Source organism: Phyllostomus discolor, chromosome 1 (assembly GCF_004126475.2).
Source record: "Phyllostomus discolor isolate MPI-MPIP mPhyDis1 chromosome 1, mPhyDis1.pri.v3, whole genome shotgun sequence".
In the NCBI taxonomy this organism is placed as follows: Eukaryota; Metazoa; Chordata; class Mammalia; order Chiroptera; family Phyllostomidae; genus Phyllostomus; species Phyllostomus discolor.
In genome coordinates, this window is record NC_040903.2 from 79,340,025 (window position 1) to 79,352,981 (window position 12,957).

At 38.9% G+C, this 12,957-nt stretch overlaps 1 long non-coding RNA gene and 1 other non-coding gene across 2 annotated transcripts; both read left to right on the forward strand.

Moving 5' to 3' along the window:
- Positions 1 to 1,302: 1,302 nt before the first annotated feature.
- LOC118499901 lies at positions 1,303 to 7,130 on the forward strand. The gene is made up of 2 exons (XR_004902455.1): positions 1,303 to 1,598; positions 7,059 to 7,130. It is a non-coding gene; the product is annotated as an uncharacterized LOC118499901 (long non-coding RNA).
- On the forward strand, positions 4,131 to 4,235 carry LOC114493623. The gene has a single exon (XR_003684246.1). It is a non-coding gene; the product is annotated as a U6 spliceosomal RNA (small nuclear RNA).
- Positions 7,131 to 12,957: the final 5,827 nt, after the last annotated feature.

The window sequence follows — 12,957 nt, forward strand, 5'->3', positions numbered from 1 at the left end:
CCCCCCAGTTACATCTTGGTGGGGAAATTACTTCCATTCCCCTGGCTCAGATCATGGCCATAGCTATTTTACATATCTATGTAACCAGTTAAAGGTTATAGATATGTTAAATGACCACACCAGAGGTTAGTTGCAAAGCTGTTGCTATGCAAAACAGCTCTCAATGATCCTGCTGGAAGGCTGGGGGTGGGGGTGAGGACATCTTAATATTTCCTGAACACCTTGGGTTCTGGACCCCATTCCAATCCCTATTTGGGGCCCCCCTCTTGGCTGCACCCTGTTACAATTCTACACACAGGACAGTATTATGAAGGATTTGATGTAGGAAGTTTATATAAAAGGAGACACCAGCATTACCCATTTCTACCAAGGTTCACAGTCTCAGTGATGGTGAGGAACACCCTCTGACCACGTGACTGCGAAGAGGGGCCCTTCTTAATGCTAAGCTCTTTTTGTTTTTCAAGGTTTATTTTATTCTCATTCAAGAGAGAAACATTGATGAGTGTGTGAGAGAGAGAGACACGGATAGGCTGCCTCCTGCATGTGCCACTGCTGAGGATTGAGAATGTACCCTGGGAATGTACCGTGATCCAGAACCTGACTGGTGACCTTTCGATTCTGAACAATGCTCCAACTAACTGATCAATGCTAATGTTTTACAGAATTTCTTTGATCTCATTACCACCTATTGTAGTAACAAGTGAGAGCCTATGGGAAATATTCTGAGCTTCTTTAAAACCCCATACTGTGGCCCTGGATGGTGTGGCTTAGTTGGTGGGAGTGTCATCCCCAGCAGAAAGGTAATGAATTTGATTCCGGTCGGGGTACAGGCCTGGGCTGAGGTTAGACCTGTCAGGGTGCTCACAGGAAGTAACCGACTGATGTTCCCTTTCCTCTCCCTTGCCCCCCCCCCACCTCTCTGATATTTCTTTCTCTTTCTTCCTCTCTCTTTAAATGCCCTCTGGAGATGATTAAAAAACAAACAAACAAAAACCGTACTAGGTCGCTGGCCAGACAGCTCAGTTGGTTGGAGCCTGGTCCTGTGCACCCAAAGGTTGCAGTTTCGATTTCCTCTCAGGGCAAGTACCTAGGTTGTTTGTTCATCCCCCATTGGGGCGTGTCTGGAGGCAAGCAATCAGTCCCCCAGTGGGGGCTCCTGGGAGAGGCGACTCGTCAATGTTTCTTTCTCCCTGTCCGCACTGCCCCTCCCACCCCCCACCTCACCTTCCTCTCTTCCTCTTTCTCTAAAAATCAACAGACACATACCTCAGTGAGTATTAAAGAAAACAGTACTGTGGAGTATAGTATTTAATATTTTCTTTTTTATTCTCTTTCATCTTAATGATAGCTGTGATTGGGTGGTCATATTCTTTCCCACACAAATTCATATTTAAGGAAATATCGATGTTCTTTCAATCACCTGGGAATTGAATCTCGTCCTGAAAGATCCACTATTTTCTAATATTTAGAGATTTCCTCCATATTTGAATAACTGACATAAAAATAAAAGTGATGTTACCTTTATGCATATTTCAGGTTTGTAATACCAATAGAGTTGAGAGAAACTTTAGAAGCCTTTCGGGACAGGAACATTACAGGTAACAATTATAAATAAACAGTTCATGAGAACATTACCTTCTAGAAGTAAATATAAAGCACCCTTTTGTATTCTTACCTTCTCTCTAGTACTTGAAGGAAATACCCATCTCTCACTGAACTGCCCACTGAAAAGTTCCTTAAAGAATTGAAGAAAAATATATAAAACACTTTAGATCTCTCAGGTGAAATGTGTAGAAAATAAAAATCTAGGGAAATAGTAAAATGAAAAATAAATAATTGTAGCGCTAAATTACATGTTCTTAAAAACAACTACTATCCAAAAGTATTTCCTGAGTTATTTGGTCATTGTCTCTGCATCTACAGTTCAATGGGATCTTTTGTTCATGTGCAGGAGCAGTAAAGTGGGAGAAAGGCTGCAAAGGGCATAACTTCCTTTTTCTATTTAACTGTACCAAAATTTTCAACAGGAAGTTTTGCTTCCTCGACAGCTACTTGTAAAAACTCGTGAGTGCATTTTTCTGTTTCTGACCCTGGCCGGTCTGCTGCCTCTCGCAGTCAAGGCTTTTTCTGCTTCCCTCCTCACTGGGGAAGCCTGTTAACTTTCACACAGTGTCATTCAGGGTTGACCATCCTATCTTACCTGTGTAGCTTTCCAGTTTTCTTATTTCTACTTTGAAAATTCCTCCAGAATATGGACAAAGAAGGTAAAAGAAAAAGTGAAACTTAACACACTTTTTAAAATCAGTAATTGTACTTTTTAAAATTATACCTATGTTTTAAATAATGTTTTCTTTTGATCAGTTCCAGAGAAAGGGAAAGGGAGGGAGAAACAGAGGGAGAGAAACATTGATGTGTGAGAGGAACATCAATTGGTTGTTTCTTGCATGCGCCCTGACTGGGGGTTGAACCCACAACCCAGGCATGTGCCTAACCAGGAATCCAACCAGCGATCTTTCAGATCTTTCAGTTTGCAGGATGATGCCCAGCCAACTGAGGCACACCAGTCAGGGTTGTAATTGTATTTTTTTAATTTTTTTTTATTGCTGTTCAAGTACAGTTGTCTCTATTTCCCACCCCTCCCCCACTCCCTATGTAATTGCATTTTTTAAAGGGCAGATGCTGAAAGAGAAAGTAATTGAATCTATAAATTACAAGGTTTAGGAGTAAGCATAGAATTTCTTATATATTTACCAATGTACCAAATGCTAATTATAAAACTGTTTTAGTGTGTGCCTCCATTATAGGTAAATATAAAACTAAAATAAACTGTATTTATTTTAAGTGCATATGTATTCTATTTAATATTTAACCAAGAGTTTCTATTATAGGTACCTAGTTGTTATGGGATAAACACATTTTGGAATACTTTATATAATATAAACTACCCATTTTGTCAGCAAGTTCTCACCCCACCCCCAACACGCAAAATAAACAACATGACTACATAAGTTGTGATTTATTCATAGATAGGGTTTATGAAACAATTATAGAAGTTATTTTTCTATGTTAAGTGAAAAACTAAACTAAGATATACATCAGATAAAATGATCACATATCAAATAAACATATGCTAGAGTGAAATCTAATAAAATACTAAATATATTAATGTCTGGCCAATAAAACTATATGTGATTAATTTTCTTTTTATATTTTTATTTTCTTGATCCTGTATTCATGATTATAAAAAAGTTGTTCTGAAAATAAAATATTCAATGTTAAAATATTTGCCGTATAACTTTAAATGGTATTTAATGGTAATAAGACTACCCTCCAATAGAATAAAATAGAATCCAATAGAATAAACTGGATTCCAATGAAAAAATGTGGTCATAGCATTTCATGTAAGTTTTCCCTCAAACTCAACTTCAAGAAGTCAATTCAATAGTTTACACTGAAAATTATAGTGATGTTGAACTTATACAGCTCATAAAGCTTAAAAGCCCTCTGAATAATTTAATGAAGAGTTATAGTTAGAAAGTTCATTTCTTCTATAAATTCACCTTCAATTATTTTTTTAAAGATTTTGTTTATTTATTTTTAGAGAGAGGGCAAGAGAGGAAGAGAAAATTCAACACGTGGTTGCCACTCATGTGCCCCTAACTAGGGACGTGGCCTACAACCCATGCATGTGCCCTGACTGGGAATTGAACCATCAGCCTTTTGGTTCACAAGCTGGCACTCAATCCACTGAGCCACACCAGCCAGGGCCACCTTCAATTATTAAACCTCTTTATGATAGGGACATTTATTCACAATAAAATATCTGTAGCTCCATGTGATAGGGAGGAGGCTGCCCTTCATAACAGGAGGAAACTGAGATTTAGAAAAATAAAACATCTAGGTTCTGAGCTGGCAAGTGACCGACTCAGACTTGAATTCAAGATTATATATTGACAGAATCTGGAGTCTGGGCTATTCCTGATATCATTTGAATTGTATTCCTTAGGAAAATATTTCTAAAAGAATTTATCTGTAATGTCTCACACACAAGAAACCTCCCTGTATTGTGCTCAAGTTTCTATTCGTTTAATCAGAACAAAATAATAAAATTTTAAAATAAAAAATTCACAGTGTTCTCTTCAGCAGCACACACACTGAAATTGGAATGATACAGAGAACATTAGTGTCACCCCATCAAGGATGACAACAAATTTGTGCAGTGCTTCCATACTTTTTATAAATAGATAAATAAGCCCTGGCTGGCGTAGCTCAGTGGATTGAGTTCGGGCTGGGAACCAAAGTGTCCCAGGTTCGATTCCCAGTCAGGCCACATGCCTGGGTTGCAGGCCACGGCCCCCAGCAACCGCACATTGATCTCTCTCTTTCTCCCTTCCTTCCCTCTCTAAAAATAAATGAATAAAATCTTTATTTAAAAAAATAGATAAATAAATAATAAATAAATAAAGTATATTCACTAAACAAAGCCATGTGAAGAACTCTAAAACAAACAAAGCAAAAGAAACCCAACATACTGCATTCAGATAAATTACCCAATGTGAAAAAGAAAATCTTTCCCTTGGATCATTTACTGTTTAGAAGCATTGAATTTGCAATTGGATCTATCTTGGTTATTTTGCTTATTTCCTTTGAGACATTTAACATGCTGGGAAAAGTGTAATTGAACAACAATAAAAATGTATTTAAAAGACATTTAACATGCTTAGATTCTTTTCTGGCAAGATTAGCTTGATAATGACAGATAAAGAGAAGGAATTCCAAAGTTAAGGTCAGGTGTGAGAATTACAACTATTATGTTCTTTTAGTAATAATACTCCTTTTATCAAAGCATTAAAAATTTGTCCTGGATGCTAAGTTTTAAAGTTTCAATTTAAATTGAAATATTTTTATTATTGTACTTTTATAAAATCAGATTCACCTTTGTGTGTGACTCAGTGGCAATCCTGTTTTCATGTTAGACATTTTGGTTCAGTTTTATGTCTACAGCTTGCCAATTGCTTTTACAATGTTATATATAATAAGATGTGTTAAATTTGGGATGAAAAGTCATAAAAGAAACTAATTTTAAAATGAAATGTGAAGTCAGAAACAACTTAGCATACATCATACATAACCTAAGGAAATCCAGTAATATCACATTTCTTCATCTCTATTGAACGAAATTTACTACATGTATTCTTACAAGCTATATAAAATGCACTGCTCCTACTCAGCAAAATATGAAGACTACTTCCAACTGACAAAATATTCTAAAAGCATTGAGTTATTCATTCTTCCTTCCTTGCTCTTTCTCTTTCTTTTACCTGAGGTGAATGTATTTCTTCTTCCTATCTGTAGAGTTCATACTCTTTAAACTAGCTAAACTACTGTGATCTTCCCATAATAAGTATTTCTAACATACAAGCCAAAAGCATACAATTTAGCAATTAATGTCATACACAAGAGAGGTAGAAGAGGCTTTCAAACCTCTCTTGGTCCAAAACTCTGTCCTTTGACTCCTGGAAGGACAGAAGAAAATAGGTTCCTTGATAACATCACACAGTCTGAAATATCCATCCTTGGACTGGGGCAGAAGCTGGAGCTGGATGAGAGTCAACGCTGTTGTAATACATTTATGAGGCAGAACTGACAATCTTTCTTACTGTCTTGAATTGAGGCAAGGAGGGATAGGAAAAAATTAACTATGTATCCCAAATTTTTGGACGGAGTAACTAGAAGGATGATGTGGATTCCAACCAGCAGTGTCCACGGTATTGTGAGTGCAACAAGCAAATTCACATGGACTGCAGAAGTCCTGTGGAGAAAAAGGGACAGCATGGCCACTCTCTGAGTGAGAGAGCGCCCGATCCCTGCCTGGACAGGTTTTATGGCTTTTCTGGGAGCATTACCTCAAGGAAGGTCTTCATTCATCATTGTCAGGCAGTAATGATCAAACAATAGATAACATTCAAAGAACTAAGAGGGCTTATTCTGAGTCAGGGTCAGTTAGCTAAAGGGCTATAAAACTTTGGGAAACAAACTTATTTCATGCTTGGACCCTTATCAGAAACTTGAGGACATTCTGGGCAAAGCAGGTTTCACAGGGTTTTATGCATTCTTTCTTAGGCCTGATAGACCCAGGGAACTGCCCATTCCTGCCCAGGGCTGCACCACCCTCCAGCATTGTTTCAGGCTTAAGTCAGGCAGGGGAAGTAAGGCAGCCAAAGGATTAGGAGACTTCTTGCAGGCAGAATGAGAGCTCAGGCTATGTCAAAGCCTAGGGGTGAGGGTCCATCACCCCCTTTTTCTATAGCTCCCCAAGTCCTTCCCTGAGGGCCGCTTTGTGACCATGCATCTCTTAGGTTGTCCCTCCCTTGAGGAATCTTACTGTCATTGGCTAACCAGTCATCCGCCCAGGGCCAAGCAGGGTGAAGTAAAAAAGGGCAGAGATGGTGCCCATGCCAGGAAGATAAGCTTTGTCTCCTTAGTGCCTTATGGTCCCAGGTTCTCTCACTCAGCCTTGCCATGGGGGTTACAGCTTATGAAACCAGGCAGGGCTGTCCCCAACAGAAGGATTCTGCTGCCATTTTTTGGAGATGGAGAATACATCGGAAAGAACAGTTTTTAGAACAGAATCAGGAATTCTATTCTTTTTTTTTTTTAAGATTTTACTTATATTTATTTTTAGAGAGGGAAGGGAGGGAGGGAGAGAGAGACAGGGAGAGGCATCAATGTGCGGTTGCTGGGGGTTATGGCCTGCAACCCAGGAATGTACCCTGGCTGGGAATCGAACCTGGGACACTTTGGTTCCCAGCCCGCGCTCAAAGGAATTCTATTCTTGATGTTTAGTTTGCTCAAGACATACAAAGAGATTATCAGGTAATCACATGGATATAGATACAGGATTCAGGAGCTTAAGAGAAAGGTAGGGTCTGAAACAATGTGTCTGAGAATTGTAAGCATGTAGATTTACTTAATGAGGCACTGGGGGGAAGCTGCCTTTAGAGTGTATATACAGGAAAAAGAAAGATACCTGAATAAAAGCCCTGTTAGATCCATAGGGGGAGTCAGCAAAAGGAACCAAGAAGTTGGCTGATGAAGGAGGAAAACAGGTTTTGTGTGGTGTCACAGAAGCAAAAGAAGAAAATGTTTTCATCATAGAGCATGATGTCTCATGGTAACAGTTGCTGAGAGGCAGAAGGGATATTTGGAGCTTATTGGTGACTTTCATGCAAGAAATTTCACTGTTGGAGTGAGTTGAAGTCAGGTTGATGTGGGTTAGAGTAATTATTATTACTTTCTTTACTTCAGAAATGAAATTTGGGAAAAAAGGTTAATACATTTGAGAATAATCTATTGTCAACAGGGATAGCAGATTATAGAGAAATGTTTTGGTAAAGGGGACTCAGAACTCTGTTCCTGAGCTATTTCAAGTCAATATTTTGATATTCTACAAATAAAACCATAGTCAAGAGAAAGTAACATGCCATTTATTTTACCATTACTTCTAATATCCAATTTTGTTGTATTCATATGTCTGTTCTCCTTCATTATTGGAACAATAGAAAATATCTCTTGCCATTCATTAATGTATAATTGAGGTAGCAATTATATTAAAATATACATGCAATATAAATTTATACATAACATATCAATAATATATTTATAAAAATATTATTTTTTCACAGAAACTGTATACATAACACTTAGATATCACAATTAACATAAAACTTGTGTCTTTGTATTCCTAAATTCAGGTTCCTAAGGTAAAAACTTAGATGATTGATTTTAGAACTTTCTTCTTTTCTAATTCATGTACCCAGTGCTATCAATTTCCCTCTAAGCTCTGCTTTTTCTGCATGCCACAAATTTTGATATGTTGTCTTTTTATTCTCATATATTTCAAAATATTTTCTGCATTTCTTCTTTGAAATGCCAATTTAACCTTATACAAATTTTGAGAAAACAATATTTGAGTTTGACTTACTAACCTGGAGAATTGTAATTCAAATTGTAATTCAATAGACATCATGTCATATTATTGTGTATACTAGAGTAACATACACATCCTGGTATGTATGGCTTGACCCCATGAATTACTTGAACATGTAACTAGTATGTAGTATATGTGCCTGACAAACTAGGGATCTAATAAACAGAAACTTTTGGGGTTATTGGGTAAATAATAAGTGCTTAATTGAGATTTGTTCATTTAAGAGATGATAAAGAGGCAAATGACTTTTTATTATTAATAATTGTAAATTTCTCAAATAACTAAGGTCTTTAGCTGGAACCACCTTTATGGAACATAAGAAAGTTTGGGAGGAAAGGGGATTTCTTTGTATTAAATTCTATGTCACAATGTGATTAATACAGAGGCAAACTTCTTAAGGCTAAGTCAGGTTAAACATTACCATATCAGACACAGACACTTTTACCTTGTTTAAATTAATTAAAAACACATCATAAGTGATTTCTTTCCCATTCTCATTTTTCTCCTGTGCAAAACAAATGCTTGGCAGGGATTGCTAGTCCTTTGGCTTGTTGTAAATGAAAGAACACTAAGAAGGGGATTTTCAATGTTTAATGCTTCTTACTTTGAGAAGCATCAATCCCAATGTGCTTTTGCTCTCATATTAAAAAAAGCTGCTAAAGTTCTTCATAAGACACAGGAGCCACATTTCTGCTAAATTAAACAAAATGCCTGGGGGTATAGTTTTCCAGCTGTTTCAACCCTGGCATTTTCCTCTGGATTTCTGATTAAAATTCTTAATATAGTTGATAAATTCTTCCTCTGTCTCAATAAAACTAAAATACTTATAAAATGGCTGTGCCTCACAAGTGCAGAAAAGTACTTATCTAATACTTTAGTGACTCTAAATTCACAATGAATTCATTCAAATTACATGGTAGAATCTCATAAACCTTAGAGTTTCATTTCAGTGTGTTAAATTGACCTAAAAATGATAACAGTGGCTTTGGGAACTTTATTAGTGTAGAAGGTTGAATGCTGAATGCTGCCTATTCTACCCTCTAAGCATCAAGAGAAACGCTAGACACGTGCTCACTCCCATCCATTCAGATTATACCACAGGTGAGTGTTTGCTAGTGTCCCCTTACTTCTGGTGTCTTACCCTAGAGATTTTATTCTGAATCTAATGTTATATTTAAGTACAGTTAAATGTAACAGAAGACATTTGATAATGTTGCATTTAATTATTGGAATCAGTTAATAAAGGAATTCCTCTCCAACTTTCAGGATTTATTTTCATGTGGAATAACTCTTTTATTTCTTAGCATTCCAAATCAGTAATGTGTCATCTTTCAATGACTAACATCATGGAATTCTTTGTCTCCAGACATTACTGCAGATAGGAAAGAAAAAAAAAAGCACAATGTGTTTTTAATTTATTATTTTTTTAAATAGAAGTCCATAGCTCGGCTAGGCTCCCATTCTTTTTTTTTTTTTAAGATTTTATTTGTTTATTTTTAGAGAGGGAAAGGAGGGAGAAAGAGAGAAAGAGAGAGAAACATCAATGTGCGGTTGCTGGGGGCCGTGGCCTGCAACCCAGGCATGTGCCCTGACTGGGAATCGAACCTGCGATGCTTTGGTTCACAGCCCATGCTCAATCCACTGAGCTACGCCAGCCAGGGCTCATTTTAATTTATTCTTTTACCAGTAGTTGAAGTAGATTCTTAAATTAGTAGAGCTACTTGTATTCCTATTTTTTCTAATTGCTGGAGGCTTTTTTTATTGTGGTTCTATTACCGTTGTCCCAATTTGCCCCCACCGCTCTCCCAGTTCCCCCTACAGTCAATCCCCACCCTACTGTCCATGTTCAAGGGTCATTTATACTTGTTTGTTAATTAGACACTTCCCCCTTCTGTCCTCACCTGTCCCCCTCCCCCTTCCCTAGAGGTCTGGTTTTTTTATTTAAGATTTTATTTATTTATTTTTAGAGAGAGGGGAAGAGAAGAAGAGAGGGTAAGAAACATCAATGTGTGGTTGCCTTTCCTAACCCCCTAACTGTGCCCCTAGCTGGGGACCTGGCCCGCAACCCAGGCATGTGCCCTGACTGGGAATCAAACCAGGAACCCTTTGGTTTGCAGGCCCATGCTCAGTCCCTGGAGGCTTTTTTAATGCGGTTTATTCATCACCATTAAGATAACAATGGTAACAGTTCAGTTACTAAACAGCCAGGGGGCAACAACTTGAAATCATTGTGTTTTTTTGCTGTTAATTAAGGGAGCTAGAAAAGTGATTATTGGTGGTCACTAAACTTGACTTTAGTTAATGTAATTGCATAGTAAGCAGATACCTTTCACGAATAAAAGTGCTTGATGGACCATATTGGAAAGAGATCCTGTCTAACACTGCCTTTTAAATACTTGACTTCTATTACAGGTATTTATTACTGCAAAATTCATACCACTTTGTGTGTCATCCTACAAAATACGCTGTGGTCTTGGTGAGACACCAATATGAAATCAGTAAGCCTTTCTAGAATTTATGTAATATAGTTAAATTTTCAAAGTTTATAAAGGTATTACAATTTCTAAAAAATAAATTCTTTAATATATGCACATTATTAATTTATAATTTTGTAAAAACAAAAGTGAAATTTAATAGACAACTTATAATTCTTATTTCATTCTCTTCCATCGCTGTTCTCCTTCAGCATAAGATCTGGGATGCCTCGAAGAAGGGGACTCTGTGAAGGGCTTATCCGAAGGGGGTGGGCAGGGTGTGCAGCAAGGGTGTGTGAATATCCAAGATGATTTCCTGGGTCATGAAAGATGTGCACGTGATTATAACGGGGTGTAGGCTGGGAAGCCACAGGGGCTCCCAAAAGGGGGATTTGTAATGGGGTCCAGAACTTGGGGTGCCTAGGAATATAAGATATCCCCCATAAGTCTGGCTGGGTGATGGGAGACAGGGAGCAGGGCCAGTGAGGGTTATTTTGAATATCAATAACAGCAGGCTAGCTAGGGATGGGTGGTGTGGTCTCTGCTAAAGAGCTTGGAGATGGATTGCTCCAGGCCACCTGGCCATGCCTGCCTGGACTAACTATGGCAGCTCAGAAAGACAGAAACTGCGGGAGTGCTGGCAGGTGTAGCTGACTGTGGGAGGAGTCAGAAATGGGGTTGCAGAACATGATCCAGGCTGGGATTTAAACTAAAGGTGAGTCTAGGTGAGGAGCAAGAGGACAATTGAAGACCATGCAGGAACCATAGGGGTGAAAGGACTCTTGTTGGTGGGCATGAGGAGGTGCCACATGGTTTTGGATTAAGAATTGGAGATCCCAGTGGCAACACAGCTGATGGTGCTGGGAACTACGGGTGACCTGCCCAGCTGAGCACAGACTATTGGGAGGAACTGGGAGTCTAGCCGAGCTACAGACTTCTATTTTTTTTTTCCTCTGAGATACAGTACCCCTGACTGGCCTGGTTGGACAAAGGTGGTGAAGGCAGGACTGTGTATGTGTGGGGGTGCGATGGGTGTTTTAAAGGGGCTTTGGAATTTTCAACAGTGACATTGCGCCATTACTCTAAACCTGTGTAACTTTTGAATACACAGTTGCTTTCCTTTTCACCAAACTGGCATTGAAAGCCACAATTCCTAAGACAGAAGCAGGCAAGAGCCCACAGTGACAGAAAGACCCTGGGGGAGGCTTGTTTCAGTTACAGTATTTGGGCCCCCGCCACAGGTCCATCCTGTAACGTGATTGCACGCTGTGCCCAGCATCTGGCCGCGAGGAGGGTCTCTGGACACCACTGCTAGGGAGGCTCACTCAAAGCACCCTACTCACTCATCAAGTTTCCTCAACCTCAACCTCAGGAACTACACAAAGTGCCTATTACAATCTAAGTAAGAAACTAAAATTCCATATTGCACCCTTCACGTAAAATAAGAGGAGAGCCCTGGCCGGTGTGGCTCAGTGGATTGAGCACTGGCCTGCAAACCAGGGGGTCTCGGGTTGATTCCCAGTCAGGGCACATGCCTGGGTTGTGGGCCGGTCCCCAGTGGGGAACGTGTGAGAGGCAACCATACATTGCCAAACATTGATGTTTCTCTCCGTCTCTTTCTCCCTCCCCCCCTCTGAAAAGTAAATAAAATCTTTAAAAAAATAATAAAATAAGAGGAGAAAAAATACTTTTTTCTTTAAACTGTCTTCCTGTCTATCTTTCCTTCACTGTAACTGCAACTGCTAAAACATACAATTCCTCTTTTATAAGACATTGTACATTCTTCTTGAAGGCCTCGTAGCTACAGAATTTGACCATGAGTTATTGGGTCAAATTGCCTGGACGGTTACCCAGTTCCATGGTCATTACTGTTCTCTCTGCATTTGCCCACTGAAGGACTGGATTCAATAGAATGATCATCCTTTCAGTCCCTCCTTCAGACTGAATTTCCCAGAGAAATAAGACTGATCACCATGTCCCTGTGAAGAAAGGGACAGTCCACTGAGAACAAAGTTGCCACTCCCAACTCACAGCAGTAGAGGGCTTTCTTCCCGGTGCCAGCAAACTTTTTGTTATTTGGATTAGAAGGTAACCCACAAAATAAAATCCATATTTAGACATGAGGTTAATGTTGATTAATTTTACTAAGGCAATTTATTGGTAATTTTAAAAAGTAGGCACTGCCCTGGCTGATGTGGCTCCGTGGACTGAGCACAAGACTGCGAACCAAAGGGTCGCTAGTTCCATCCCCAGTCAGGGCACACGGCTGGGTTGCAGGCCAGGTCCCCTAGTAGGGAGCGCTCAGGAGGCAACCACACGTTGATGTTTCTCCCCCTCTCTTTCTCCCTCTCTTCCTCTCTCTAAAAATAAATAAAATCTTAAAACAAAAAGTGCCAAATTTTAAATCTACATAATAGTGTTATAAGAAGTATTTTAAAAATACTTTAAATTAAAACCAATACAGTCCCTATTTTACATGACCACTGAAGTCAG